This window comes from Papaver somniferum, chromosome 9, assembly GCF_003573695.1.
Source record: "Papaver somniferum cultivar HN1 chromosome 9, ASM357369v1, whole genome shotgun sequence".
In the NCBI taxonomy this organism is placed as follows: domain Eukaryota; kingdom Viridiplantae; phylum Streptophyta; class Magnoliopsida; order Ranunculales; family Papaveraceae; genus Papaver; species Papaver somniferum.
Genome location: NC_039366.1, coordinates 72,423,243 through 72,451,201, shown reverse-complemented (window position 1 = coordinate 72,451,201; position 27,959 = coordinate 72,423,243). Strand labels below are relative to the sequence as shown.

General features: G+C 37.8%; 1 long non-coding RNA gene across 1 annotated transcript; it reads right to left on the bottom strand.

The window, feature by feature from the left end:
- Positions 1-4,241: 4,241 nt before the first annotated feature.
- Positions 4,242-8,768, bottom strand: LOC113308482. Its single transcript, XR_003339820.1, has 10 exons — positions 8,655-8,768; positions 8,392-8,438; positions 7,992-8,119; positions 6,325-6,526; positions 5,822-5,953; positions 5,391-5,540; positions 5,215-5,310; positions 5,057-5,119; positions 4,640-4,737; positions 4,242-4,356 (listed from the first exon to the last, which is right to left on the bottom strand). It is a non-coding gene; the product is annotated as an uncharacterized LOC113308482 (long non-coding RNA).
- Positions 8,769-27,959: the final 19,191 nt, after the last annotated feature.

Sequence of the window (27,959 nt, the reverse complement as noted above, 5' to 3'; positions counted from 1 at the left end):
TATTTTAGATCCCTCTGTAGCTCGTGGGTTGATCGACACTTCTATGTTACCCGTCGACAGGGGCTTGTTTGACTGGATCGATGATACTTGCGTCGTGCTGGACAAAGCGAAGCAGTGTAGCTTTGAGGTGAACGAACACTTTGTTTCAGCTTCAACTAAATAAGCATGCATACTTTTCATTCCATGTTTAACATTTTCCTTTTAATTTCAGATGCAAGCTCTCCTTCGCCGATCAGAGATTTTGCACATGCAAGAGGTAACCGAAAAGGATGCTAGAATCGCAGGGCTTTGTGCAGCAATAGCCGAAAAGAATGCTAGAATCACAGAACTTCGCGATATACTAGTTGACAGAAACTTGGAGTTGTATCAGAAAGAACAATGGTTGTTCGAGGAATATACCAGGAACGAGAAGTTGGATATGGAAAGTAAAGATGCTGTCGGTATCGAAGAGGAACTAAGGATCACCAAGGAGAAGCTCAAAGAAGCTGTTGAGTTCGCGTACAACTACGATCATGAGGATGACGACTACGAGCCAGAGGAGATAAGCTCTAAACAAGAATGATCCTAAGCTCCTTTATTTTTCCCTTTTCTGCCAGTATTCCCTTTTCTTTCCGTTGAGATGTTATTCGTTTTATTCTTAGCTTGCATTCTTTGTAGAGTAGACGCTTGTTGGAACTTGATGGCCGCATCGTGACTACTTGTCGCCTTGCTTTTTTTTCAATAAAAAGATGTCTTATTTTACCTTTCAATTGAACACAGGTTGCTCCTATACTGGAGTGGGCACTTTGATTGTCCACTGTTCTTGTCTAGGTTTTGGCTCTTCCATCGGCTGTTGCAACTGCAAAGTCCTGGACACCTTGGTTATCAGTTGTACTTCCAAAAGCTCGGCGTTTCAATTGCCAACAACTCCGCTAATTGGTAAGTACGCTTTGTTGTCAAAGACATTTGCTGCAGAAATAGCTCCATGGAGCAATGTGGTATTTATTGAACAGTAATTATCATTACACTGATTAATAAAAATATTTTCTCCTAATCCCTTTGTCGAAGCTCCCGAATGCTCGGGTGTTGGTTTCGATTCCCTCCCTGATAGTTGATGTTTTCACTATTGGCACGAGGAGATGTTCTACGTTCCCAAGCAGTGTTTCCTCTGAAAGCTGGAGTGGATCTGGCAGAACGAGCTCCCGACGCTGTTGATGAAACTGACGTTTCCCTTCCATATTGAAGGAGTGGGACGATAGCGCTCTGTATCGTTCGACTGACGCCTTGAGTAGGACGATTTTCGGTAGGTGCGTTGTCGTTCCCTTCATGTTGACTTGCTTGTGAAAACTCCATGAAGCTTCTCTTGTTTTGTTACCTTTCGTAACACTGACTTTTGCAACAGAAAAGCGTCTCTATTACAATGTTCTCTGCAACGCTTGATTAACTGTTGTAGCTTCTGGACAGATCTGTAATACAGAGTTAACTGTTTCTGTTTCAGAACAAATCTGTAACACAGAGATAACTGTTGCCGTTTCTGAACAGATCTGTAACACATAGATAACTGTTGCTGTTTCTGGGCAGATAACTGTTGCAGCGATTTTCAGCAACATCTGATTCTGTTGCATAAAACTTCTCTTCTGAAAAAGCTTGAAAAAAAAAACTTCTTTTGCAAGGGGAGCACGATCGAGGGTTTGGGTCCCCTTAGTCGGCGCCAAAAGATGTTGGAGCAAAATTAATCACCCCAACAATCTTCGAGATTTGTGTGTGTTGATCGAATCTCCACCGTTGCTTTATTTCTCCAGAGATGTTGATGAAAAATGAGGGGGTACCTGCAAAGACACTCCGATGCTTAAGTCATAGAGAGCTCTAGACAGGGTTTTTTTAGAAGAGAAAAGTAATTCTGATTGTGTCCTTTGAGTTGATTTTCAACCTCTATTTATAGGCAGAAATCAAATCAAGCTGTTAAGATTTGTGGTTATCTCAAATAACCACCTAGATTCATCCTTATCCCATAAGATTTGGGGCTATCTTCTATAACCACCTGGATTCATCCTTATCTCATAAGATTCATGGTTATCTTTAACAACCACCTGGATTTGTATCTATCCTCACAAGATTTATGCAAATCTCAAAAGATTCATGTTTATCTCTTTGAGATTTGAACTAATCTCAAACTAGTTTCCATAACAAACCATTGGGACACAAAATAAACCCAATTAGGCTTCCATAATAAGCCCGACAGGTTCATGATTCCTTAATAAGTCCGGTTGGGCTTCTTTAATAAGTTATTTTTGTCTCCTTTTATAAACAACTGGGCTTCTACAATAAACCCAGCTGGGCTTCCTTAATAAGCCATTTTTGGCTTCTTTAGTAAACCACTGAGTTTCCTTAATAAATCCAGTTGGGCTTCTTTAATAAGCCAATTATGGTTTCTTTACTAAACCATTAGATTTCCTTTATAAACCCAGTTGGGCTTCTTAAATAAGCCATTTATGGTTTCTTTACTGAACCACTGGGTTTCCTTAATAAACCCAGTTGGGCTTCTTTAATAATCCATTTATGGTTTCTTTACTAAACCACTGGGTTTCCTTAATAAACCCAGTTGGGCTTCTTTAATAAGCCAATTATGGTTTCGAGGCTCTTGTGTGTCCCGTACGTACACTATTTTATGGTGGTACAAACACCGTCTACCATTCTTTCTTGAGTTCCGCTTGTATTAGAGTTCCTTATTTGAGCAGAATTCCTCTTTTTGTTTCAAATAGTCTTGGCATTGTTGAAAACTGTTGATTATACTTGATGCTCGTAATTGTTTCTTGATTCATGAGATTTAATCATGTAATGAATTTTGATGAATGATAAAATCTTCATTTTCTTAGGTGATAGCTCTATTCATCTTTGAAAACAATTGATATTAATCTTCAAACTGATGATGATATTTAAAAAGCGGGGGTCTAACAACACCACCCAATATTTCGATTAGCAATTTGTATGGACAAACTCCAATATACTTTTTATGAGAATCAACTAGACAGTTAGACTCAATCAATAAAAAGATATATCAAAGAGTTTATATCTCAATCTCTCGATTTGATCTTTACTCAAGCAAATGGAAATCTGCGAGTCTTTATCAAAGAGAGATAACTTGGGCGGTACCAAAGACCAATGTCCAATGATCAATCAATATCAATCAATAACCAAAGGTTGGATTTCCAATTGATGATCTTTAACGCACAACCTGTATTATTTCAATTATATAAAAATATAATGCGGAAAATAAATAACACATACACCAGAAGTTTTGTTAACGAGGAAACCGCAAATGTACAAAAACCCCGGGACCTAGTCCAGATTGAATACACACTGTAATAAGCCGCTACAAACACTAGCCTACTCCAAGCTAACTTCGGACTGGACTATAGTTGAACCCCAATCAGTCTCCCACTAATTCAAGGTACAGTTGTACTCCTACGCCTTTAATCCCAGTAGGACACTGCGCACTTAATTCCCTTAGCTGATCTCACCCACAACCAAGAGTTGCTGCAACCCAAAATTGCAGACTTGATAATAAACAAATCTGTCTCACACAGAAAAGTCTATCAAAGGATAAATCTGTCTCCCACAGAAAAACCCTAGGTTTTTGTTCCGTCTTAAGATATGAAATCAAGATGAACAGGAACCAATTGATAATCCGGTCTTATATTCCCGAAGAACATCCACTACACCAAATTTTCGGATTAGTAACAGAACCCAGCCATTACTAAAACGTGTTGTAACGGCCGCCGTCTGTTCAAAAGTGGGTGTTTAACCGTTACTAATTTGCCACGTGGTAACAGCTCAGGGCCTGTACGAATATATTTGTAACAAACGAGGTTGTAACATGCCGCAGCCGTTCTAGGTGGCCAATTAGTAACAGGCCACAGCCGTCACTACGTGTTAATTTGAAACAGCTTACAGCCGTTACTAAATTTTTCGTAACATCAAAAAGATTACTGCCAGTCAACATTGACCAGGTCAATATTACTGGCACTCCATTTTCTGCCGGAAATAAGCCGAAATTCCTACACCTATCCATCCATCATCGACACTCAACTCTATCCATTCATCATTCACACTTAACAATAGTTTCATCATTCATTCAATTCATATAACATCCATTCAATTCATACAACATTCAATCAATTCATATCAGAAAAAGGAAATAAATTCTTCTAAGTACAATTTTTTTTTTGTTGCTATAGTATCAAGTTCTTAAGTTTCTTCTAACATAAACCACTATAAGCAGTACTATTTACAAACTTACAAAGATAACAGGATCTTATCTTTCTTTCCTGCATTGTGGAGACGTATTAGCATTGTAACCCACATTCTTTCTTCCGACTGCAAAATCAAAACAGACCTACAGTCAGAAAACCAAGCAGTGGAGATTGGATAGTCTTGCCCCATCCATCCCTGCAGTTAAGTGTTAGACAATGCAGAAACATTACTTCAGGAACTATCAAATCTCTAAAAGATACATATAAACTGCGGGTAAGCAAAGACATGCATGATGTACAGAAAACCAATCTGCACTACGAAAAGAAAATGCACAAACAAGTAAGACTGCAAACATCACCAGTAAAATCACTCAATTACTTGTTTAGATTCTTTCGAGGATCCTCACCTATGGCTATCCAGTTTGGTTGCAGTTTTGGATGAAGCAGAAAGAGCTTGTTTTCGGCAACTTCAGCTGCATCCATAATCTTGCCTGCATCCACAACCCTGCATGTATTCACTGATGAGTACACTCTTCTTTGTACCAGCTTGCCGAGGTGAGTATTAATGCTTGCATACCATATGATGAAGAATCAATAAAATAAACAATTCAGATAGAAAAGCAGAACAAGTTTTCAGCTATTGGTTAAACTTCTGGTAACCTTAGGCATGATTAGGAAGCCTCCTAACATGTTTCCTTCATATATATTCAAGTTAATGTACAAAGAAACAATGCTCTAAATCTAAAAAACAAATATTAAATATATTTGATGCTATTAGAACTGTGTACAAATGCCAAGAAGATTAAACTTTTCTATCTGCTTACCTATATGGAATGTGTTGTAATATCTCTGTACATCTTAGCCAAACCAAAGCCAACAACGTACACCTACATGGAAAGCAAAGGCATGCAATGCATCAAAAAACTTATCCTGAGCATTTGTTGGAGAATGGACAAAAGTATTACAAAGTAAAGACACAAACCTGATTTGCACGCCTTCCAAGCCCCATGAGGAGATTATCTGGCTTCATATCTCGATGTAGAAAAGATTTGGCGAGTACGAATTCAACACGATTGACCTGCCACACATACAAGAAAAAAATGAAAAAAAGAGGTATTAAGAATAAGAATAGACAATGAGTGAACTTTCAATACCCACCATCTGGTCTGCAAGCATCAGAACAGACTTTAAAGAGATTTTCCTACTGCAGAAGTTTAATAGACTTTCAAGATTAGGTCCAATTTAATCCATCACGAGAACATTATAGTCCCCTTCAACACCAAACCATCTCACGTTTTGGAAGTCCAGCTGTCAAAGTGGAAATAAACATATATTGATAACCTTGAAAATGAAGGAATAACAGTAAGTAGAAAAATAGAGAGATAATAAGCCTCGTTGCTTTTTCCTTATAAGAGTCTGTATAAGTTGATTCAGTCATTTGGATATTACCAAATTAATTTTATTTAACTACCAGGTAGATGAGCAAAGGCATACTAAGGACATTAAAATGGACAATGATGCATAAATTGAACATAGAAAATTAATACAGTATTAGGCCTTTACATGATATATGCAAGTCCACAGTATACCTGACACTCGGCAATTATAATATCATCACATAGTTATTGCTAGACCAATATAGGACACGAGCAATGGTGCATTTCCAAGACCATCTGGGTTCACAACTGGGGCTTCAGCTCCAAAGGTCGAGGCAATGATACCTATCAAAGAGTAAAACCAATGAGCCATATCACCCACCACGTCCTTACAAGGTCATTGTATACTTCCTACCTGCTTCTATATATGTATGTACCGACATTACGACAAGGTTCACTTAAGCAATAAAACAAAGAGCAACAGAAAGTAATAAAACAAAGAGCAACAGTAGTAATGCCGTAGGATAGCCTGGTCTAATCCGACAGGAAACTTTTTGCAAACCTCCAATTCACTTTAGAGATAACATGAATTCTCTTGTATATGAAATCACTGGCTTCGTCATGTATCCCATTAAGATACCAAGTCATTACTCAAACTAAGCAGCAGATACTCAACAATCAATCATAAAGAGTAAGGCAGCATAAGTAATAGTTACCTCGAAGCTTTCTCTGCAACCAAGCACTGACCTTCATTATACACAACCAAGTACCGGTGTCTCTCTGTGAAAGCCTTATTACAAGGAAATAAGGTAAAGAAATGCTAATAAAACTGCTGCGAGGAAGAAATCCTACTTCCTCAAATGTATGCAGCAACTACACAAGAAACCTCCCGACTAAATCACTTATTCAGCTTGTCACCTGAAAGTGGAAATTCAACACAAGGTCAGAGCCTTGGAAAAATGCAAGTTAACTCTTAAACCATCAGTTCAACTAAGGAGTATAAAAAGCTTACAAGTATCACAAGAAGTTAACCATATCTCAACTGCGAAACAATATCATTCACTAAGCTCAGTAATACACCAACCTCTCATTACCACAGAAATTCCTTTGTAAACATACATATGAGACAAACATACAATGGCCACTGCCCACCGCGTCACATAACTGTTTAATACACAGTTGCAACCCTGATCTCGGCAAAAGGTAGCTTAGTCTACCTACAATCACTGCCCACAGGTACCAACGATCTATTTCAAATACATAGACGTGTCCCTGATCTCGGCTGATAACACAACAATACATTCACACACACTTTGCCCACCGCGACACACCTTCCATTTATGAAAAGAAGAGAAGTGTCCCTGATCTCGGCAATACAACAAAACCATTTTCGACAAATCTAGAAGATCAGAATACACAGCACAAGGTATATAGCAGGGAAACCCACAAACATCCATAACTGCATCAGCTAACATTACAAGGTAAAAGGTGATGATAAACTTATCCGATTTTGATGAAATTTAAACTGGAAAGCCAGAGGAACCTAATCCATAACATACTAAAATTTCAGCAGGTTCTAACAGCTAGAATTCCCGGAATCTGATATTCACTGAACCTGATTCTTACGTAGTTCACTGCAGACACAGTTCTAACAAGCAGGGGATTTAGGGTACCTAATGGTGTCCAAACTTTGTGAAATTTCCACAGAACAATAACAACAACAAGTAGGATATGTGTATAAAGAATTAGCAAAATCCAAGTGTTACATAAGTCAGGGCATGAGTTCAAGCGGTACTACCCGTTTCAGAAATCTGCAGAAATGCAGTTAGTAAATACAAACGATTCGGAGCCTTACCACTGTCCGATCGTCTTCAAAATTTAACTCAATATTCATGAGATACTCAAACACATCATATCCAAAATTCAGCCCTGACCAACGGTTAGAAATCTATTAACAGTCTAAATGATTCCTGCTACGTTTTATGCAATAAAGGGTTTCAAGATATGATGTTCTATGATTTACCCTAAGAACATCTATGAACAAACATGATAATTGACAAGCTCAAATAACCAAAATTAAGCTGATAGAGCAAGAATCAACTTGCCTTGACAAAGACAATGAAATCAGAATCAAACCAATCGAGAAGGACAATCAAAATCAACTTAGCCGCAAACCCTAGTTTTCTTTCACCTGGACGTTTCCTGTTCTCAATTTCTCCTCGGCCTGAGATGTTTAATGAAACTAGGTTATACCCTTTTCTTAAAAACCTATCTTAGCATTTTATAATCCCTGACTATAGTCTAGTCTAAGGGAAACCTAACTAGGCACAAAACAGACTATATTAACTTGTATTCTTGACACACTTACAGAATATAGCTTTACCTAAAAAGTTTGGTGCTGGGTGCTACACCTTCCATCATCAAAGCAAACAACAGACTTCCTCAGCAGCTTCTTGTTCTTGACCATCTCTTCCATTTTCTTCTTCTTCGTGTAGCCTTCTAATTCCACCACTGCAACAAACTCAATCCACAATTCCTTGTCAGAATCGAATTTATACCTTCAACCCCATCAAGAACATATGTTAATTCTATATGAGATCACAAATTGAAAGCTATCTAATATCAAATCAATATTATGGATAATACAGATTTAATGTTTCTAAAATAAAATCAAATCCTAAAATCATAAAACAAATACCCAACAAAAAACCCTAAAATCAGTTCATTTTTTAATCCCTAACATAGAAATTAACATAAATCAGCTCATATTTTAGAACTTATACCTTCTAAGTTGGCAGAAATTCTTTAAAGTTCTTCAGTACTTCAAAACCTAAAATGAAATCAGAAAAAACAAATCAAATTAGATCTAATTGAAGAAGAATGACTAAAATCGATCCACAGATGAAACTAATCGTATTAGATTAACAGAATCACAGATTACAAACCGTATTAGAAAGAAATACTCCTATATGAAACCCTAAAAAACAGACGATTGAAAACAGATGGAACCCTAAAAATCGAAAAGCCTATAACGATGAAAACTTACATAGATCGATGATTAAATATTATTGAAGATGATGAAGAAAACAAGAGAGGTTTTGTGATGGTTTCTCGGCTAATCGATTGAAAAAAAAAAAAAGAGAAGAGAAGCAGGAGAGGAAAAGAGAAAGAGAAAAAAACATGAAAAATGAAAAATCCCGATTCACCAAGGTAGAGATAACCCTTACGTGTGGGAGGAAATATCCTCTAGTGTTACTCATTTTGGGCGGAAACACAAAATTACGCGTGTGAAGGGCACACGCACAAACTCCAGGTGTGACCAAGTGTGATTGGCACGCCTATAAAAAATATTAAACATTTTTACGGGTTAACCATGTTACGAATTTTAAAAATATTAGTAACGGCTACAGCCTGTTACGAATATTTTGTATCAGGCATTTGTACCGGAAAATTCGAAACGGGCCATACGCCGTTACGAATTGCTGTTACGATTCCGGGAATTTGGTGTACTGAGCCTAGATTAATCAATCACCTCTCAACAGTCTTACTTGAATACACAAGAGGACGTCGAGGAATCACAAACAGTGAGACGAAGATGTTTGTGACTTCTTTATCTTGCCTATCGGAGAACTCTCACGATCTCAAGACAATCAAAGATTCTACTCGTACGATAGAAGATGCAAGATTAGATCACACAACTACGATAAAATTAGTATCGGTCTGGCTTCACAATCCCAATGAAGTCTTTAAGTCGTTAACCTGGTTTTAGAGAAGAAAACCAAAGGTTAGAGGAGAATCGACTCTAGCGAGCGCACTAGTATCACACAGACGTGTGGGGATCAGTTTTGCCCAATGCTAGATGTCTCCTATATATAGTCTTCAAATCAGGGTTTTTCCTTAGTAACAAAGCAATCAATATTCACCGTTAGATGAAAATCTGATTTAGATTCAAGCTAATATTTCTCAACTGTTAGATCGAAAACTTAGCTTGTCACACACACTTGAGATATACGTTTACTGGGTTTGTGAAAACCGTGCCCAAACGTGTACGTGTATGTTGGTTCAACATAGTAACCCGAAAGGTCAACCATATGAGAATTTCATATTAACCTTGTTCTTCTTCACCATAACTAGTTCAGTTGACTCAAATGAACTAGTTAGAGAGTTGTTCAATTGCTATGAGATCTTATGTAACTACACAAGACACAATTGAAACAAAGATGATTCGATTCGATTGAATCGTCTCATGAACTTTATATCCACGGTTTGCATACTGCATTCCTTAGTAATTTAAGTTTCATGTTCAGAGCACATCTTTAGATCATAACCCACTCAAGTGCGCAAACAAGTTCGCGGACTTAAGACAACCGGCAGAGTTTTCCAAACTCAGCATAAAATCTCGGCAAGGAGACTTCCGCAAGTTCGCGGCCTAGGTTCGCGGACTAAACACGCAAATGAGTTTTTAGAAAATCCAACAGAAATTCTCGGCAAGAGAACTTCCGTCAGTTCGCGGACTTGGCAAAGCCAATTCCTCCGGTTTCTCTTAATCAACAAAGTTCGCAAACTTCGGATTAAGGAATATGACTTATGCACATATGTGTTTTCACACAATACTTATATCCATCATTGGTTATATAGACCTAAACTCTCATTCCAACCACTGAAACATTCTTGGAGGACGTTATACAGTTGTTACACTATTTCTCGTCAAAGCGATTTTCAAAGTGATTGAAACATTATGACTTTCGTCATTAGGTGAAGATAAACCCGATCAAAGAGAAACGCTTTACCAACACATGATTTCGAGATATAGGTAAGCGAGATATACTCGGCTCGCAATATCAAATGTGTGTGATCCAGTCTATATAGTATACGACTTTTGTCTCATAAGAAGTAGGAGATAGAAGAGATAGACTTTTGAGTGATAGATAAGTTCAAGTCTCCACATACCTTTTTGTTGATGAAGTTCCACGGTTCCTTGAGTAGATCTTCGTCGTTGTATGATGAATCTCCATGAAGTCTTTGAGCTCGACTACACTTTTCTATCCTAGTTCGAGACTTAGCTATGTAGACTAGAAATCAAGACTCATAGTTTTGATCACTAACATTGACAAACATGCTTGAGATAGCAACACATGCGAGGTCGACCGAGCTATGCTCTAACAATCTCCCCCTTTGTCAATTTTAGTGACAAAACTATTAATACATATAGAATACAAAAAAGATAAACTTTAGTGGCTCATATTCCATAGTCTAATCTTCAACGTTCCCTGAAATCTTCGTCCTTCCAAGTACTCCAATGATCCCAAAGGTTGTAAGTTTAGCATCACCGTTGTTGAAGATCCGTAGCTATAACAATGAGAGAAATCGAGATTCTCGATCATCATTATACAGTGACATAGTATTATTATGTAACATCAAAGTCCAATTGCATCACGACTTTAACAATAATACTACGGTGATATGTATCACTCCCCCTTAGTCAATACTCCATCTCACATGGAAACCACTCCCCCTTACACAATGATCCGAAAACCATATGTATATGTAATAGAACTACACATTAGTTCTCCCCCCTTTTGTCAATAAAATTGGCAAAGTTACAAGAACGGGTTCCTAATGAAATTTCCGAGAAGAGACGTTTCATAGACTAAAAGAAGAAATACATACCAACTTAATTTAGATGCAATCATAAAGCCGAAGCTAAATGCATTCATCAAGGAGTTTTAAGATACAAGATAACCTCTATAAAATTCCACAGCCGCATACCCCGCAAGATATTACCATTAAGCACAAGTTCAAAAGAACTCTCCCCCATTTGATGTCATTCCCGAGAGAACAACAAGAGCGACCTTAATTTCGAAAGAAAAGAAGGATTTTTAACTAGACACCAAAAATCATAGGAAAATGATTTTTTGTATCCAAAACTCTATCAAATTAATTACAAGTAAACCCATGATTAATTTAATTGGAATACACAACTAAATCAAACCACAAAAGTGATCAATTTAATTGATTGTGCTCAACATAAGTAAACTTACTGAGTTACGACTAAGGTAATCATACGGAGATGACTAACTTAATCGTTCACATACTCAACATAAGGAAAACCTTACGGAATATACGACTACATCAACCAATAAAACATAGTTAGTATAGCCGTTCATATACTCAACACAAGAACTCGTGGAATATATGAAAACTCAACTAGACTAATTACAAGAGAAACCATAATTAATATAATTGGAATACAAACAACCAAACTAATCACGAAGGTAATCAATTTAATTGTCTAAAGTTTTGCTCGACAAAAAATGACTTTCGGAGCAAATAACTAAATAACCAACCAAGATGATTAATTTAGTTCATAATGCTCAACATATAGCATCTTATGGAACAACCAACAAAGCCAATAAGAATAGTCGACTTAGTTGTATCGTGCTCAACATAAGACACACAATGGAGCCTTCACGGTAATACAAAAAGAATGGATCAATGAAGATCAATACCGTGGAATACATACAAGGATCTATTCTATCTTTCCATCATTATATGCATAATGACATATAGCATAATGACTTTATCCTTGTCACACAAAAGATTTTATCCTATTTTTCATCAAATAAATGACTGCATAGGCATAACTTTTGTATTTTTCAAAAGTCCATTCGTCCTTTTATCAATACGAATACCAATTCATGAACGACTTTACTTTTGACGGCATATGGGACCTTTAAGTTCACGGACGCAAACAATACATATCCCATAAAAATATTGCAATATCACAAAATCATAAAGATTAATGCTGCAATAACATCACCCTCCAAATATTTTTAGAATCTAAAACTAATAAACCAAAAAAATAAACATAAGAAGATGAAAACAAAATAGCTATGTGTAGTCACAATCTTCGCTATTCAAAGCACTAGTTATTCTTCCGACTAACCCAAAAAGAAGACATACTAGGCGACAATTATAATCTCAGTTTTCCTTGATGACTTCATACCTCTGAAATGGTCCATCAAAGTAGGAGTCACTGATATCCTTGATTATGTTGACAGTAGAGACACCATGTTCATAAGTTAGAACATTTGCTTTTCGATCAACAATGCGAGCATAATGACGAGCCTTAACACAGTCAAGGATAACTTTTTTCTGATTCCTGATAAATATATTTTGAGTACCAAGGATTTTTGCTTATCCATCAATAAGTTGGTTTATCTGCAATTGAAGGTTAGCAAGTTCATTCTTGACTTCATTCTGTACGCTAATCAGATCCTTGACAGATTCTCCAATCCAAGAGTTATACTCTTTTCTTTCAAGCATCTTCTTCAAAATAAATTCTTGACCATAATCACATCCTTTGAGATCATCCTCAACCATAGGGTTAACTTCTTCTTTGGGAACAGTTTTCATAGAGTTCCTTTCTGAAGAATAACAAATCACATACAAGAGTTATATATGTTCGTGTGAACCCTAGCTTGAAACCCTAGAGTTCCTTGAGGAGATGCGGATGTTCGTGGCCCGACCAAAAGACAAATGGCCTTAAAAGGAAATATTGCACACTGTGCAGCTTTCAAAGATTCTCTATCCCAACAGATCATAGTGACAAAATACAAGGAAACAAGAGAAGAGCATTACATCAAAAGATATACAAACTAGAGAAAAGAATAGCACAATACTTGAGTATCTCTCAAATCCTCATCCTTGTATCTCTCAAGTTAGGCACAAGGATAGAACATTTTGCTTCTAGGTAGCAGAGGGAGACATAGTCTCACCATAGGTTCTGAGAGAGTAGATGTGATTTTCCCCAGGATATCTTATCTCAGCATTTCTTATCCTTTCACTGCAGCATCCAGGAAAAAGGGTACGACTCGCAGTCCTTCTGGGAATCACAGGTGAGAAACCTTTCTGATAACAAAGTCTAGGACCTATAGAAATAGGTTCTAGGGGATTTTCCGAAAATGGTCTCCACACACTAGACTTAGATTTACCAGATTTGTTCTTATAAGCACAAGACATGCTTTCATTGGTAGCACGAGAATTTACAAATGTCCTGTAATGATATCTAGGAGAGGGATCATTTTTATAAGATGTCTGGTTTCCTGTGAAAGGGACCTTCACTGCAGCAGTCGTCCAACTATTTACTCCATTGGCAGTTTAAAGAAGCAAGTTGTGAAGTTCAGAAACATGTTGCTTTCTGGCAAAACAATGGATCGCATAGTGATTTCCTTTTCCACAGAAGGTACATATTCGTGGAGGAAAAGCAACAACTGGTATTTGTTTAAAATTCATAGCCACCTTAGAAGATTGTAAGTTATGAAAATTTTTTTTGATACGATCTTCATCTAGAGAAAATTTCATCCTGTACAGTAACTCATGAGAATCAGTTTGTGCAGAAGAAATTTTCTTTAAAACAGAGTTTTCCTTTTTCAAGGATTTGTGCTGTCCTTGGGCTATGACAAGTGATGCTTCAAGTTTCTTTTTCTCAACACGAAGTCTGTCAAGATCAGATGAATGTGTCTTGATCAAACATTTTTCTCTAATTGAGCCTTCTTTAACCAGCCTTTCAATTCAAGATCACAAATCTTTTCACGCTGTAGATTGTTTTCTTGAAGAAGTTTCTCAATTTCCTTAGAGAATGACCCTATAATGTTATAGAGTACATGTTCACGATAAATAGACTTTTCGAATTCATCTATGGGATGTACATGATCCTTGAGATCAACAAACTCTGTAGAATTTTTAGAAATTCTGGTGAGCTCCATTTCAGCTTTAGCCATTATGTCCAATGTCTAATTGGAGGAAGAGTGACTGGCACAAGATGAGATAGTCTTCCTACCTCGGGATTCGGAAGAATCAGCTAAGGAGTGATCCTTTGAGGTATTTCCGAGACACTTGACAAAGTTGACAACTTTAAGAGGCATTTTGGTATGCGTTTGAGATTCTGTCCACATACTCAGGTTGCTACAACCACAGACTTATAAGGTCTTTAATGTGTTTGCCTGCTCTGATACCAATTGAAAAAGCGGGAGTCTAACAACACCACACAATATTTCGATTAGCAATCTGTATGGACAAACTCCAATATACTTTTTATGAGAATCAACTAGACAGTTAGACTCAATCAATAAAAAGATATATCAAAGAGTTTATATCACAATCTCTCGATTTGATCTTTACTCAAGCAAATGGAAATCTGCGAGTCTTTATCAAAGAGAGATAACTTGGACGGTACCAAAGACCAATGTCCAAGGATCAATCAATATCAATCAACAACCAAAGGTTGGATTTCCAATTGATGATCTTTAACCCACAACCTGTATTATTTCAATTATATAAAAATATAATGCGGAAAAGAAATAACACAGACACTAGAAGTTTTGTTAACGAGGAAACCGCAAATGCACAAAAACCCCGGGACCTAGTCCAAATTGAATACACACTGTATTAAGACGCTACAGACACTAGCCTACTCCAAGCTAACTTCGGACTGGACTATAGTTGAACCCCAATCAGTCTCCCACTAATTCAAGGTACAGTTGTACTCCTACGCCTCTGATCCCAGCAGGATACTGCGCACTTGATTCCCTTAGTTGATATCACCCACAACCAAGAGTTCCTGCAACCCAAAATCGCAGAATTGATAATAAACAAATCTGTCTCACACAGAAAAGTCTATCAGAGGATAAATCTGTCTCCCACAGAAAAACCTTAGGTTTTTGTTCCGTCTTAAGATATGAAATCAAGGTGAACAGGAACCAATTGATAATCGGGTCTTATATTCCCGAAGAACAACCTAGATTAATCAATCACCTCTCAACAGTCTTACTTGAATACACAAGAGGACGTCGAGGAAGCACAAACAGTGAGACGAAGATGTTTGTGACTTCTTTATCTTGCCTATCGGAAAACTCTCACGATCTCAAGCCAATCAAAGATTGTACTCGTACGATAGAAGATGCAAGATCAGAACACACAACTACGATAAAAGTAGTATCGGTCTGGCTTCACAATCCCAATGAAGTCTTTAAGTCGTTAACCTGGTTTTAGAGAAGAAAACCAAAGGTTAGAGGAGAATCGACTCTAGCGAGTGCACTAGTATCACACAGACGTGTGGGGATTAGTTTTTCCCAATGCTAGATGTCTCCTATATATAGTCTTCAAATCATGGTTTTGCCTTAGTTACAAAGCAATCAATATTCGCCGTTAGATGAAAACCTGATTCAGATTCAAGCTAATATTTCTCAACCGTTAGATCGAAAACTTAGCTTGTCACACACACTTGAGATATACGTTTACTGGTTTTGTGAAAACCGTGCCCAAACGTGTTCGTGTATGTTGGTTCAACAAAGTAACCCAAAAGGTCAACCATATGAGCATTTCATATTAACCTTGTTCTTCTTCACCATGACTAGTTCAGTTGACTCAAATGAACTAGTTAGAGAGTTGTTCAATTGCTATGAGATCTTATGTAACTACACAAGACACAATTGAAACAGAGATGATTCGATTCGATTGATTCGGCTCATGAAATTTATAGCCACGGTTTGCATACTGCATTCCTTAGTAATTTAAGTTTCATGTTCAGAGCACATCTTTAGATCATAACCCACTCAAGTACGCAAACAAGTTCGCGGACTTAAGACAACCGACAGAGTTTTCCAAACTCAGCAGAAAATCTCGGCAAGGAGACTTCCGCCAGTTCGCGGACTAGGTTCGCGGACTAAACACACAAACGAGTTTTTGGAAAATCCAGTAGAAATTCTCGGCAAAAGAACTTCCGTCAGTTTGCGGACTGAGTTCGCGGACTTGGCAAAGCCAATTCCTCCGGTTTCCCTTAATCAACAAAGTTCGCAAACTTCGGATTAAGGAATAGGACTTATGCACATATGTGTTTTCACACAATGCTTATATCCATCATTGGTTATATAGACCTAAACTCTCATTCCAACCATTGAAACATTCTTAGAGGACGTTATATAGTTGTTACACTATTTCTCGTCAAAGCGATTTTCAAAGTGATTGAAACATTATGACTTTCGTCATTAGGTGAAGGTAAACCCGAGCAAAGCGAAACGCTTTACCAACACATGATTTCGAGATATAGATAAGCGAGATATACTCGGCTCGAAATATCAAATGCGTATGAATCAGTCTATATAGCATACGACCTTTGTCTCATAAGAAGTAGGAGATATAAGAGATAGATTTTTGAGTGATAGATAAGGTCAAGTCTCCACATACCTTTTTTTTGATGAAGTTCCACGGTTCCTTGAGTAGATCTTCGTCGTTCTATGATGAATCACCATGAAGTCCTTGAGCTCAACTACACTTTTATATCCTAGTCCGAGACTTAGCTATGTAGATTAGAAATCAAGACTCATAGTTTTGATCACTAACATTGATAAACATGCTTGAGATAGCAACGCATTCGAGGTCGACCGAGCTATGCTCTAACAGATATAAAAGTTAGCAGAAGTGTTGATGATCTTGAGTTTGCTGATGCAGATACCCATCCTTCAGTCTTCATTGCGGCATGCTCAGTAAGTCTTGAACTTTATATCTCCTTATTCATCTCTGATGCATACTTCTTCGACCAAATGAATAAAAGTAGTCATAATTGTCAATAATTTTCTTCGTTTAGAAGTTCATCAGAAAACTTCATATTTAAGATGCTTAGAGAGAAGCGTTGTGAATTCTTCATACGGAATCCGATTTGAGTCCCCGGCCCCAACTTTGAAAGAAAATAGGATATACTTTCTAATGCAGAAAGAATGACTCGGTTCTGAGTTCGTTTGGCCAATCAAATATGTGTATACTTTTGACTTCAGAAATCCCGTAGAAAATTTCAGGAGTTTTTCAGATTGCACTTACTTTGGTGTTGGGGCCACATCCCCTAGATCGTTTATCCCTTTGAGGTGCCCTTTTGATATGTTGTTGGGAATATATATGGGAACATATTTATTTAAGAAAGTACCCCGAAATTCCTCATGTATTGTCATCAGTTTTCATGTCTCCCCGCTGCAGTGTATAACAATCCGAATTAGGAAGGGAATCCTTGTGTTGTTCTGACTTTTGACATGTCCCAACGCTTCAAACATGCTCCTTAGAGTTTTATGACCTCATTAAGCCTCCTTACATTAGAATAGGTAGTGATTTTTGCCTCCCTAGGTCAGAGACGTGCCCATCATTTGATTTTATGTTTATACCCTTTATCGTGAAGAAAACGTATTTTTCCTTGATCCTTTGTTAAAGTGCGGACCCAAACAAATCCACGAGTATCTCATGAGTTGTGATATGGATTTATCGATAAGTATAGGACTCTAGGCATGAGGGTATGCTTGAAGGTATTAGGAGAAGACAAGGCTTGAAGAGATTAAGAGAGGACAATGTTTGAAGGGATTGGATGAGACAAAGCTTAAAGGGATTGTAGGAGGACAAGGTTTTAGGAGGAAAGGTCAGTCCTCATGTAAATCAAACCCGAATCCTACGTTGTTGCTCCCTTGATTTTAACTTATGTAATTTGAACTTTGCAGCCTTTTATGATCTTCTCTTTGTTTGTAGAGTACTCTTCATGGTGAGAACGAGCTAGATCTTGGGAGAATGTGGATGAGGCGGGGTTCAACAATGTTAGAGCACTGCTCGGTTGAACCCACTAGCGTTGGTATGTCAAGTTAGTTGTCAAAATGCATTCTTGATTTAGCATACTAAAGGTAGTTTCAGACTAGATTAGGTTTAAGAAGTTGAATCGAAGTTATCCTTAAAGGATGAAGATTGAAGATTGAAGACTACAAGAAGACATCAACAAGTACTTCATCAACAAAGGTATGTGATTGATTTCATTTGGATTCTTTTTCAATTATACCTTTCTAATCTATCAAGATAAATGCTCACTCTATGGAACAATTCCTATGACAATTAATATACATTTATGTATATATACTTGAGGTTATTTGAGCCACGAACTTTGTGACAATAACTTTATCCTTGGAAAGGTTCTCACGTTATAGTGAATGAGCTTACGAATTCAACGAGCCAAGAATCCCTCAATTCCGAGTTATAACGATGAAGTTATGAGTGATTTATTAAAGTAACAGTTATAAGTGTTGTTGTAACTGTTACAATTCGTTAGTAGGAAACAATCCATGGACTGCTTGTAACGGTTCACGGACTTGGGCCCAATTACGTGACTAAAAGCTTTTTTTGGTCAAGTTGGTGATGTTTCCTTGTCTAGGCAATATGGCTATTAATCCAAACATATTTGATTACCATATTAAAGTGTTTGTGATAACTTTAAATTCCTGCCTAAGTTAAAATGTAATTTATTCACATAAATATAATATTTGCTAATTAATTATAAATTTAATTATTTTGGCAAGAGTTGTAACTTAGGAAAGACTCCCAAAATTAGGAGAGTCTTGAAAAAGGAAAATAGCTTTGCTTAGTTTTCAAGCTATGTTTCACAATAAATACAGAGTTCGTGAATGCTACACGTTTTCGCCCCCTTTGGAAAATTGGTGTAAGCTTCATAGGTTGTTTTCCATGTCTTATGTTCTTCGTGAACAAGAGTAAGATAAAAGTATTTGTATTGGGGATCACAAAGCCGAGTTGGATTAAGCTTCGTGATTGATTATACAACTTGTAATCTAGGTTTTTCACCTCTTGTCTATTCTAAGGTTTTCTCTTCTGATATAAAACCATTCAAGAGTTGTTGATCATAAACCCTAGGTTTTGATAGATTTCAGTTTCCGATCGTATACCAACAATTGTTAGTCGAAATCGGAAGCTAGAAAGAAAACTTCGTTTAACGCATCTCGTAAAAATCCTTAAGAAGTTTTAAACAAGATATCTCTAGATTTATTCTAGTTGTTCTTGTGGTAGAATAATTAGGTTTCTCTTCCATTATTGAAGAGTATAATAATCCCTAATCTACAAGTTTGTTTTGATATTACTTTTACCTTGTAATTGTTTTTATCAAAATAAACACAAGATTTCCAAAGCCTTGATTCACATCTAAAGGGAAATCAAACCGGTGTTTTCTGCAAACAAAATATTGATTCGTATCAATCGTGTTGTTGTATCTTCTAAAGAGAGCCTTGGGTTCTGCTAGAAGATTTACGAGAAGAATTCCTAAAGACAAACGGTATTGTGCTAGGAGTTCTATTTGTGCTGAAGAAGGTATTACATCTAGTCCGAATAGGTAGTAGTAATTTGGTGTAACAGCTTATAATCAGTGTGTGTTTATTCTGGACTAGGTCCCGGATTTTTCTGCATTTACGGTTTCCTCATCAACAAAATTTCTGGTGTCTGTGTTATTTCTATTCCGCATTATATTGTTTATCTTTATAATTGAAATATCACAGGTTGTGCGTAAGTTCAATCAATTGGGAATCCAACCCTTGGTTGTTGATTAAATTGATTGACACTTGGATATTGGTTTTTGATACCGTCCAAGTTATTTCTTATATTCAATCGGGCTCGCAAATTCCTATTTGTTTGATTGCAGATTGAATTGAGAAATTGAGATATAACTCTTTGATGTACTTTTCTTAAGATTGAGTCTGACTGTCTAGTTGATTCTCTTGAAAGTATATTGGAGTTAGTCCATACATATTTCCAAATGAATTATTAGCTGTGGTTGTTAGACCCCCGCTTTTTCAAACAATTTCAGAGGGATTTTAGCAAGAGATTCGGGTGCAGAGACAACTGACCAGCGTGAAGGTAATTTTATGGAACTTATGTCTCTTACCGAAAGATTATATCATGAGAATGATAATTCCGAGCGGTCTTGCTTCTGATGATCTTGTAAACATGGGAAGCTTGGTGAAAACCCGTGAGAATATTTACTTTCAATGTGAGGTGGTTGCGAGAGTGACTCAATTCTGTCAGGATCCGTCAAGGTGAGTTGAGTTCAGGTCTGTATTTTAGAGAGTTTCTTAATCTGGAATGAAGCATGGTAGATGAAGATATGGAACATGCTAAGCAGTCGGCTCGAGATACAAAGGCCAAAGTGAAGTAGCTGAACATGAAGCAAGAGATTTTCTTTAGGGGCCTCTATTCTTCAGGGTTGATATTTTTCCTTTCTGTACCTTTTCTGTATGCATCTTGTAAAGGAAGAAGACCCTCATGAGTTCTTAATTTTTGAAAACCCTAGATGGCTCTGTTGTTGTGCGAGTGGATGAAAACCCTAAGTAAAATTCGTAGTAGGAGGTCCTTCTTTGCGCGATCTTCACTCCGGAGATTGTAGAAACTTCGTTTAACGTCTGATTTTAGTGGTTGACCCCAACTACCGACAGAAGAGGCTCAAATTTCATATAGTAGTGACAAATATATATTTTGAGCTTCTTTAGTCAGTAGTAAGCACATGTGAAGTTGAACTCGGGAATCCAGAAATTCAGCAGCAATTCCTTCAAGTATTTTGATGATATCTCTTGGATAGTATTTTGAAACATCATGTCATTTTAACATGTGGTATGAGAGACATAAACGATTATTTCTCATCAAGGGAGTGTTGTAAAATTATCTACCCATTGTCCTAGATCGTCGAGTTATGTGGCTAAAGTATGAGCCGCGTCTGAGTAGAGTGGAAACTGTAGACTCCCATTGCAAACCCTAGTCCCGGTGCACGCGTATAAAACCCTAAAACAGATGAAAATATTCAGATTTGAATCTTCGTATCTTTAGTCAGGATCCGGAACATAGTCTCTTGATTGCAGAGAACATGCTAACTGTAACAGATTCAACGAGACTGAAAAGACATGAGACTTTAATATATCGAGTCACAGATAAGCTCCATTCACGATTTTTGAGGGACGATCTCTAGTCTCCTAGTCCTTAACTTATAACCTGTCATGATGTGGGTTTGAGGAGTTGAACGGTCTTGATGTGTCCAGATCTTTTGAGACTCTTGCGTTGATTGTTGCTAAATATGTTATCTGAAAACTGGATGTTTGGGCCACCTCCCGTTGGCCATGTAGGTGTGTGGCACACGATTCTTCATCAGTCCCCAGTTTGATATATGATTAGGGATTCTCATTGACTCGGGACACTTGGAAAATGAAATAAGACCCTTTTGGCGTATGAGATTGAGTCTTCAAGGTGGGCAAGCGATGCTCAATGGGTTGGATTCGTCCATGGAGAATCATATGGAGGTACTGGCCGCATGTGTCTTCCTGCACAATATGAAGCTATTGTTCGGATTCTACTAGGTGTATTGACAAGGATTAATGCGAACTTATGTAACCGAATCATTTATTGAGATCTGTCTTTCTTCTGGGAGATGGTAAACCAAAATTAAAAACAGTGTACGCCTTCTAGGACTAGCAGAACTATGGATGTGGCTGAACAATCGATTTGTGTTACTTTGTTGATGGGATAATTCACTGGAAATCTTCTAGGCATTTCTTCACGCGGTAGAATCATGTTTTGACCTGAGGAAGTTGTAAGTGATTGTCATATCTTGTTCTTTTCTCATCACGTATGACTCTCACTTATGGGATAGCTTGCCAAACATATCTTTTGTAGAGAGGAGGCTTTTACTGACATAACTGCAAGCGGCATGTGGCTTGGAGATATGGCCTCAGATCTTTCCCCGTTTACTTCAGTGATAGTAGTTGGTTGCGGCTGTATGTCAAGTAATGAAGTTCTATCTGAATTTTTGGCCTCATGAGTATCGCTTCGGATTTCTTTTCCCTTGATAGATTCGGATGCAAATATATTATCCTTCTCCGTCTTGGGTGAACGGAGGCTCATAAGAAAATGAGTTGAACTGGAGGCTCATCGAGGGCTTGGACGTAACTCTTAGGTATAGTTCCCCTTCTTTCTGACAAAACGTGTGTTGAGGTAGCATATCGGTTAGCAGCTTTGCGTCTTCGAATAAGGCTGAGTTTCGGTTGAGCCCCGTCTTGGGATATGGATTCGCTTCATACTTTGTCGCGTCCTTGTCACGATTCTCTGAAGCAGGTAGGCGACAAGATGTATCTTTGTTGGCGGTTTATGACCCCATGTGGCTCTATAAAGCTTTTGTCTAGGTCACGAATTTTTTGGAACCTTTCCAATTTTGCGCTAAGTTTATCCTGTAAACGACGAAAAGGCAAATCTGACAGAAAAAGAACTAGGTCAATCTGATACTGAAAGAGTTATAATTAAAATAGTAAATTGAAGTAAACTTCCCGAGTCTCATGTGATCAGGTTGAGGGCCCTTGACCTAAACGAATTTTGGAGCAAATATTTGTCAGAATCTCCAAGTTTAGAGCGTCATCTAGTCCTTGAGAGTGATAAGGTCGGCTGGATGGTTGCTCATTTGCTCTGTCGCGTTCGTAATGAGCTTTATCTTCTCTGGTGAGGTCGATTGCAGGCAAGAAGTGCTATTCTTAGCAGCTTTAGTACTCCTTCTTTAGGAAATATGTACTTGATATAGATTTGTTGGATCTATCTCTACTGATAATTCTAAAGGCGTTTTCAGATAAGTTTGGATGTCAATCTGAGATTTTGCAAGATTCTGTTGAGTCTCCAGGAGTTCTCCTTGGTCCGTATCCAATGTTTTCAAGTATTAGCTTTAGATTTTTATGAAAATAGGTTACTAGGGCGTTTTGTTATGCAGGAAGAGATCCATGTGATTCGGGACGCACTAACCTATTCACTAAGGTCAAACTCGAAAGAGAGAGAAAAGTGTTGGTAAGGATAACTCTCTCGGATAAACCTGTAATGGATTTACAGAAACCGAATCAATGGAATGTTTTTATGTTTGGATTGGTGGAATCGTCTACCTTCCTAAGAGACCATGATTGATATATGTAACTGAGTGAACAACCTCCCACCGTGGTCGCCAAAATGTAGTTACCTAAAATATGAGAGAGGTTAGAAGTGAGATTCTAGGGTTTCTGAAAGTGAGTTACGGGAGGTTGAGCACGAACAGTCTTCGCCTAAACTACGCACATTGGTCGTTCAAAGGCTGCTTCAGTCACATGGAAGAGATTTAGGGCTGGTCTTAGGGAGGTAAGCAGATGAAGAGAGATATCAGAGAATTCTAGGGTTTGAATAAGAATTACTCTGAGAGGTTATGAGAAAGATCATCTTAGCTTGGAAAAATAAATGACCTATTTATAGCTGAATTCTCTAATCTCAGGTCGGTGATGATAAAGATTGCTTTCCGTGTCGTGCGGAGCAATTCTCCCGTCTCTTCAGGAATATGGATAAACTAGGTTGAGTTTATCTCATTATTCCACCGCCTTTACTCTCTTCTGTGGTGAGAAATAACCCGGGTATTCCTCACACGCGCTGTAGACCGCCAGACCAAAACCCTAATTGATATCCACCCATTTGTGTGAAGCTAAGTCAGACTTTGTGATGATGTGTTGAGGGAGAAATATTCTCTTTAGCCGAGTTGGCCAAGATAGAGAGATATTCTCTGATTTGTGAGAATGACTAGGATGAATCACGTGAAAAGGCATGGAATTTCTCAAGAATCGTGGGTAGAATGCAAGAGGAGATGAGGCTGATCTCCCTCTCTCCATGTCCGGTCACGTATGTCATGTGAAGACCGTATTATTCTTTGTGTGTCCCTTTGTTGAGCATGCGGAGCTCAAGAGATCTTATCCACGTTTTTGGATAGACATGTATAGTTCAGGCTCAATTTACTAGCCCTGAGTGTGTTTGAGAGGCTGAGAAATAGGCTTGAGCACTAGGTAAGGCGTATGCCTATCATGTGAATCTCTCTGAGATTTTGAGGAGAGATTTGAATCTCTCCGAGATTTTGCAGACGGATCAAAATCTCTCCGAAGATTTTCTTGACGGATCTGAATCTCTCTATGTTCAGCTGGGAATCGTCCTAAGAGAGAAAAAGGCTTTGTACGCCCAATTAATGTCTCTGCGAGACTTTGGCTCACTTTTCTTTGACCAGCGTATCTTGCAGAGATGTGCTAGGAATCAACTGTGTGTCCATATGATGGGCCAACAAGACCAGTGTATCCTGAAAGGATGTTCTAGGAGTCTGTCGAAAGGGTCCGGAGGCAGAATAATCAGTGTATCTCGTGGGGATGTCCTAGGAGTTATTCGGAAACCTCAGTAGGTCGAGTCAGAGCCTAGATCATACATGGCCAGTGTATCTCATGATGATGTACTAGGAATCAGTCCTTGATCTCAAATAGGGTGAGTCGTGCTTACATGAGATATGCAAATCTCCGCTCTGGGTCATAAGTCCGCCAGGGACGTATTTACGCATCTACAGAGCCTACATGACCAGAAACATCTCGTTAAGGATGTCTACTAGGAATGATGGCATCACAATCAGATGCGTATCGCGAAGCCATGCTGGAATTGTGTCTGTTCTGGTTCATAAGTATGTCGGGGATGTTTTACGCTCTACAGAACCTACGTGACCAGCAGTATCTTGTCGAGGATGTGCGCTACGAATCACGGCATCACGACCAGCAGTGTCTCACGGGGACGTATACTAGAAATAGTGGCTAAGGATGCCTTGAGGGCCAAGGGCTTAATCTCTCCCGTGAGAGTTGAATTATGTCTATAGGGTTGAAATGACACTTTTTCCCCTTATCCAAATTTCACCATTTACACCTTCATATTGGAAAAGATGTGCTTGTGTTTTCCACGAATAATGGAATATCCACATCACATGGAAGGAAGAAATCTCCCAACGATGGTGTTAAGTCTGTTCTCTCTAATCGCTCAGGTGATCCGAAAGTGTGTCTCTTTTGTGAATCAAAAGGACATGTTGAGCAAAAGAGGAATTCCAGGTTGAATGACAATTACATTGTTCGACTTCAACACCTTATATTTATTTTTTAAATGTGTAACTGACATTCGTATTCCTAAACCAATTGGTTTTAGTACTCACCCTGTGTATCCTACCCGGAAAGTCAGTTCGATGTGTTCCTCAAATGTTCGAAAGCGTAATAAATTCCTTAACACAGATCGTCCAAGAAGAGCTCAAGAATCTTCTCCAGTCAAAAAGGGAGATAATGTTGTTCTTTATGTGAAAAAGGTACCAGAAGAAGGAAGCAAAAATGGAGATATGGAAAACAACCTAAATCTGATATTTGAAGGTCATAGTCCCGAACAAAAAGTTACTTCGGCTTTAAGGATTCTAGGTTATGACAAACCAGTGGACGTGAAAGATAAGTACCTTCGCATGGGCAAAACAACTTCATTGACTTATCTTTTATTATTTTCCGAGGTAATAATTAATCATTTTGGTCCGACATATTTACGAAAACCAACCGAGAAAGATGTTAGGCAAATATTGAGGGAGAATGAGGATATGGGATTTCCAGGAATGCTAGGTAGTCTTGAATGTATGTATTAGGTATGGAAAGGATGTCATGTTTATTGGGTCGATCAATATAAGAGACATTATCCGAAACAAACTGTTATCCATGAAGTTGTTGCTTCTTGTGATTGTTGGACACTCTTTTTTTGGTTTTCCGGGTTCACAAAATGATATTAATGTTTTGCACAAGTCGTCTTTGTTTGAATATTTGAAGTATGGAATTTGTCCCCAAGTTCGTTTCAACATCAGCGTCCATCAGTACACTCATGGGTATTATCTTGCAGATGGTATCTACCCAAAATGGTCAACCTTAGTTCAATGTTACCGTCAGCCCCCTGCCGGTACATTTGGCCATTCATATTGACATTTTAACGAACGCCAAATGGCGGTGAGGAAGCATGTGGAACACGCTTTTGGAATTTTAAAGAGGAAGTTCACTATGATTTGTGGGTCGTATCGTGGGTTTAGTCCTCGTGAAATGCACAAGACTATGCTCACTTGCATTATTCTTCGTAATATGGTAATTCAGGAAACCCGTCACGATAATGAGTTGACTAACTATGAAGATGAAGGCTTGAGATTCAACCACAAAAAATTATGGGTAAATGACTAATTACATTCAGATTCAGAATATGTATAACCAATTAAAAGAAGATGTGAGAGTGAATCTTTGCGCAGAGCATATGGAAGAGCGAGTGAGCGTAATTATTAAGTTATGTATTTTTAGATTAAACTGTTGATTTGTTTGTAGTTTGTTTGATTCAATATTAAGTTAACGAGCGAAACTTATTAAGTAGACTGGAACAACATTTCAAGTTAATCAACTTATCATTTCAAACTAATATTAAGTTGAATGCAACAACATATCAGATTAAAATGCAACACTTAAAATTAAAACTTAAATTTTGTCTAGAGGTTATACTACATCGAACTCATCATCATCACCACCAGGTTGGTTGTTATCAAATCCAACTTGTTGTTCACTCTGTGCTTGAATCCTGCCAAATTCGATTTGCCACAACTGTTTTTGTTAGGGGTTCATAATTGAAGTGTCAACTTGAAGAATGTTATGCTTGTCATAGTCATTCACAATTTTTTCTTGAAAAATGCGTCTTTTCTTACTCTCCCTGTTTTGAGATTTTCTAATATATTAACCGCTCTTTGCTTCTCGACGGTCTTCTGATGTTCCATAACTCCGTCATGTTAAATCCATCGGAGCTTCCACCTTCTTGAGCTAATTTTCTAGCAGGTCTTGCTGTGTTTCTTCTTACAAGTTTCTTATTAACATTATTATTATTAAGAACTATGTTGACATTTGACTTTCTTGGGGTATCTGGTGAAGAATTTGATGGACCTGCTGAAAATGGTGAAGAATTTGGTGTTGAGGGAGAAGAATTGTATGTGACCTTTCAGGTACTTGTTGATTAGCTGCTAACACTTATGGATTATATTTGTTCAACACCTTCAAAATATGATAACAACTTTCAAAAGCGAAGTTTTTGCTCTTTTTTCGCTGCCATTTGTACGAACATGTCTTTCAACATCACAATCCACAAGACCACTCTCCTGACCTCTCTTGGCTTGCATTATCAATGCAACATAAGAGGCGACTTCCCTATTGATTACTATGAAACATCTGACTACCCTTTTGCATCACGACTATTGATGTTCATGGTTTTTTCTTCATATTTACGAAATATTTATCCCACATGGTGTTACTATGTTGTTGTGCACCATCAATACAATCTTGGGTAAAATAAACATAATTACGACAAATGCACTCATCTTCTGTGATGTTGTATTTTGCACCCCGGACTTTGACCTTTTTAGCTTTACCGTTGCCTTGACTTTGAGATTGTGAATCCATATTACAATAAATTAAGAAGTGCAGGGAAGTTGTGAATGTTTTAGATTTGAAGAAGATTGAGAGATTGAGAAATTCTAAAGAGATTTAGAATTTTTGGTGTGAGTTGAAATGAGTTTGAAATTGGGTATTTATACAGGGAGGAAATTGTAGTCATTGAATGAGGAACCGGTGGGTGATTATCAAGTCAGCTAGCA